Source organism: Bidens hawaiensis, unplaced genomic scaffold (genome assembly GCF_021521415.1).
Source record: "Bidens hawaiensis isolate Kalapana, Puna unplaced genomic scaffold, B.hawaiensis_p1.1 tig00009162_1, whole genome shotgun sequence".
Classification (NCBI taxonomy): Eukaryota; Viridiplantae; Streptophyta; class Magnoliopsida; order Asterales; family Asteraceae; genus Bidens; species Bidens hawaiensis.
The window spans coordinates 235,662-240,474 of NW_027491676.1; the positions used below are offsets into that span (position 1 = coordinate 235,662).

At 40.3% G+C, this 4,813-nt stretch overlaps 1 non-coding gene across 1 annotated transcript; it reads right to left on the reverse strand.

Annotated features, from left to right (window-relative positions):
* Positions 1-2,423: 2,423 nt before the first annotated feature.
* On the reverse strand, positions 2,424-2,542 carry LOC143531462 (U5 spliceosomal RNA). The gene has a single exon (XR_013135027.1). It is a non-coding gene; the product is annotated as a U5 spliceosomal RNA (small nuclear RNA).
* Between the last annotated feature and the right edge of the window lie 2,271 nt (positions 2,543-4,813).

The following is a 4,813-nucleotide window of genomic DNA, read 5'->3' on the forward strand; positions in this document are numbered from 1 at the left end:
TTACTACTCTTTTTAGCATTTAAATGATAAAATTAGCCCCTTGCAATGATGAATGTAGTTTGACTGATTCAAATTGCCGGTCACTATTTTTTTTTAATTTGAACCTTCTTTATTAGATATATACACCGTTATATAAATCATTATAAGACTTTGCAGCAAATCAAAGAAGAAGAAGAAGAAGAATCTAAAATGTGTTAGATGCAGTGTTGATGGAGCATGTCAGACGCTCTTGGCTGCTACTAGTGATATCACAAAAGGTGAGAAGTTGTACTTTGATTATAACATTTATGATCATGAATACCCGACTCGTTATTTTGTTTAGTTTCTTTGTGTGTATATAGATTTCATTTTGATAAACAACAAAATGAAATCTATACATATATAAAGAAACTACACAAAATTTTTTAGTTGGGTATTCATGTACATAACTGTTATAATCAAAATATAACTTCTGACCTTTTGTGATAAAACGAGTAGCAGCCAAAGGTTCTGACATGCCCCATCAACATTGCATCTAACACATTTTAAATTTTTCTTCTTCTTTGATTTGTTGGAAAATATTATAAGGATTTAGCTAACGATCGAGTAAAGAAGATTCAAAATTGAAAAAAATGAGTGTCTGGTTTTTTGATTTAATCAAGCCTTATTCATCATTGCAAGGGACTGTTTTATCATTAAAATGCAAAAAAAGAGCACTCACTTTTACAAAAAGAAAACGGTTGATTTGTTTAGTTTTTTTTAATCTAAATGAAAAAATAATAAAACATGTTGTGAAGTTTCTTCGGAAAATTACTGATTTATACAAACCGTGGTGTTTTCTATATTTGCATTTCACAACATCGGTAGGTATGCATACACTAAGTAAGATTTGTTCCATCACAAACAAAGATTCATGCATAAGGGAATAGAACATACGAGTTAGTGGAGGAGCCGGTATGACAGTAAGTAGCAGAAATGGACCAGTGGTGGACTTGTGGGGCGGGCGGTGACTGCAGAGGCAAGTGGCGGTGCGGTGCGGTTCAGGGGTGGACTCGTTGTGCAGTTGAGGGCATGCATTGCTTGTATGTAAAGTTGTTTGATCACCTCATCCAAATGAGTTTTATCTGCCTTTATTCTAAACATAATTTTGGCATTCTTTCTGGTTTTACCGCTTCCTAGTGAGTTGTATCATCTTGTGTATTTATGTATATGTTTTAGGTATTTAGTTTCTTTTTTATGTATGTGTAGTATTTAAGTTTTTAAATTTTATGATGCAGAAACATATATGTAGTTGCTGTGTTAACAAAACTGGTTTAAATTTTAAAAATATAACTAGTTTAGAGAGTTTTCTGTTTTTATTGCATATGTAAGTCAAGGGTCATGTAAACTATTAAACAAGTTATAGAGGATATGTGTTTTTATTAGTAGTTTTTCTAAGTTACCTTTTTATAGGATCAATTTTGTAGTAGAAATTTATTAAAATAAACAATCAAGTAAGTTATAAGTTTAATTACTTTCTAAAAAATGTTAATTACTTTCTGTTAAAAGATATGTTTAATTATAATATTAATTTATATTTTATTTATCATTTACAAAGTATTAAAAACACCAAAAAAGATGGACCCAACTTGTTTCAAGTCAAAAAACAATATAATAATAATAATAATAATAATAATAATAATAATAATAATAATAAATGAATTAAAAAAAAAACAATTCCATATGATGCTTTTCTTGACATAAATATATGACATGGTGAAAGATCACAGTTTCTTGGAGTAGAGAAAAGCTTTGCCATGCAGATCAGTACTAATGTAAGTTTCATCTTTGAATGCTTTAAGCAAAACAGCTTTCTTGCTAATTGAATTTAATCATCTAGCTAGTTTTCTTGAATTATTTGTAACTTTGTATATGATTTACATAGAATCACTTATTTAGACATCATCATCATCGTACTCAGTATATCCCACCAATAGCAAAACTATGGTAGGGTCTGAGGAGGGTAAGATGTAGACAGCCTTACCTCTACCCTATAAGGATAGAGAGGCTGCTTTCGGTGAGACCCCCGGCTCGATAGTAGTTTTGCATCAAGCCTTGGACATAAGGCACATAGCACTCAATCATCGGGACACCAGCTGATCGGTGCATGTACCCTTGTCTTTCGGCTATCAACGCCACTACATGATGCCTGATTAACCGTCCGTCACTTTTAACGTTATTTTCACGAGATTAGTAAAATAACGTCAAAATTAGTGCAATTTCACTTTTGCCCACCCGAGGGTTCACACATATATACTTATTTAGACAGTTACCTAAATTAAGATCTAGGCGTGAACAGAGTTCATCAGAAAAGAGCTTTAACTTAATATGATGGTTGAAGTCATTCAACAAGGCATGGAGAGAGTTTATCAGAAAAAGAAGCTTTAACTTAAGTTGTTGGTTGGAGACTTCAATAATAGAAGGGTCTCTCCAAAAATAAGTGTATACCACTTTAAGCAACGAGCACACGGTATTCTTTAGTAAAAGGCGAAAGAATAATTCGCTTTGTGCTCACTGCATGGCTGCATGCCTTTCAACAGCCCTACCTGCTTGCATTAAATACTCAATTGCACTGCTTTGCTTTTCTCTAAACAGCCGATGTGGGATGGTTGGACTCCACATATCGGTATTATTTAAAAGGTTTCATCCGGGGTCACGTTTGCTGGGGGGGATACATTGAGAGCATTGATAGATAAACATCCTGTGGTGGACCCCCCGACCATGCCCTCCGTCGTGCCATCGGAACCAGCCTTGCAGGTGGACGGTGATTGTGTGCTGGAATGTATTAAAACCTTCCCGAAAGGTACATCTTGTGGGAGAGATGGTTTGCGGGCCCAACATATTTTAGACGCTTTCTGTGGCCAGCGTTCTCCGACCGCCTCCGGGCTCTTAAAAGCCATCACTGATGTTGTCAACTTGTGGCTTGGGGGGCTTTGTCCAAAAGTTCTAGCGGAGTTCATTGCTTCGGCACTGTTGACCCCCCTGTTGAAGCCTGACAATGGAATTAGACCCATCGCAGTGGGGGGCATTTGGAGAAGATTGGTGTCGAAAGTCGCTATGCGTAAAATAGGGAAAAATGCGGCTGCTTATCTAGGGGATTTCCAATTCGGGGTTGGGATCCCTAATGGGGCAGAAGCGGTATTGCATAGTGCTAACAGATTTTTGAGCGCGTTTCATTCTGACGGGTCCATGGCTATGCTCACTGTTGATTTTTCTAACGCCTTCAACGAGGTGGATCGGACGACCCTTCTCAGAGAAGTTAGCTGCATATGTCCATCCATATTCCCATGGGTCCAGTTTTTATATGCCCGCCCCGCCCATTTATATGTGGGGGATACTCATATTGGGGCTTTTACTGGGGTGCAGCAAGGGGACCCCCTTGGCCCTTTTCTTTTTGCGTTGGTCCTTCATCCGCTCATCCTTAGGGTGCAGGGGACCTGTTCCTTGCCCTTCCATGCATGGTATTTAGACGATGGCACTATCATTGGTAAGGCTGAGGAGGTCGCTAGAGCGTTGGGCATTATTCGCTCAGAGGGGGTGTCTCTAGGGCTTAGGCTTAATATTCGAAAAACGGAGATTTTTTGGCCATCATGTGATGAATCGAAGAAAGTGTCGGGTTTATTTTCTGCAGAGATTAGCAGGCCTGTGACGGGAGTTAAACTCCTAGGGGGAGCGGTTAGTCGGGATGCAGGGTTTATTCGGTCTTTAGCAACTAAAAGAGCTTTAAGGACGGTTGAACTTATGAAACGCCTGCCGGACCTGAAGGACCCCCAAAGTGAGCTCCTTTTTTTGCGCTCGTGCATGGGGGTTGCTAAGTTAGTGTTTGGGCTTCGGACCTGTCAACCTGAACATGTCAAAGAGGCTGTGTCCATCTTTGATGCGGGCCTGCGGGGGGCAGTTGACGATATTGTTGTGTGTGGAGGACCGCATTTTGGGGACATCCAGTGAAGGTTGGCTTCCTTCCCTATGCGGTGTGGAGGCTTAGGAATTTTCTCGGCTGAGGATGTCTCCGCATATGCCTTTGTGGCTTCCAGGTCTTAGTCTTGGAAATTGCAAGACCACATCCTGCAAAACGCTGGTGTTATGGGGGTATATCCTGACTACTCTTTGCACTTGGTAATATTGGAACAACTCTCCCGGACCTTGATATAGGCGGTTTTACTAATAAGGAGACCGCCCCCAAGAAACCTCAACAAACCTTGGCGAGTGCTCTTTATGGTAAACACGTACATGATTTGGAGGAGCGATTCGATATGACCCCGAGACATAAGGCAGTTTTAGCTTGTCTCAAGGGGGCTCATGCCCAGGATTTTTTGACTGTTGTGCCCATTGAAGGTCTTGGGCAACGGATGTCGGCAGTTGAATATAGAGCCATCCTTAAATACCGGCTTATGATTCCTCTTTTTCTTCCAGATGAAGCATGCCCCATTTGTAAAAAAACTTGTTTGGATAGATTTGGTGAGCATGCCCTCCACTGTAAGGAATTGCCGGGATTCAAGTATCGTCATGACTGGGTTAGAGATGTCCTATGAGATGTACTTAGACGTGCCGGGATCTCAGCTAAGAAAGAGGCACCTGTTAACTTTTTGACTGATCCGCGAGAGGGTAGATCTACCATGCGTCCTGCTGATGTTCTTGTGTTTGGTTGGGCAGGGGGTAAGCATGTGTGTGTTGACCTCACTGGAGTGTCCCCATTGGTGGGGCTGAGAGACAGTGGCTTCGTTCCGGGACCGGCGGTTTTGAAAGCGGAATCTAGGAAGGTTGCTAAGCATGAGACAGCGTGTTTGGAGAATCA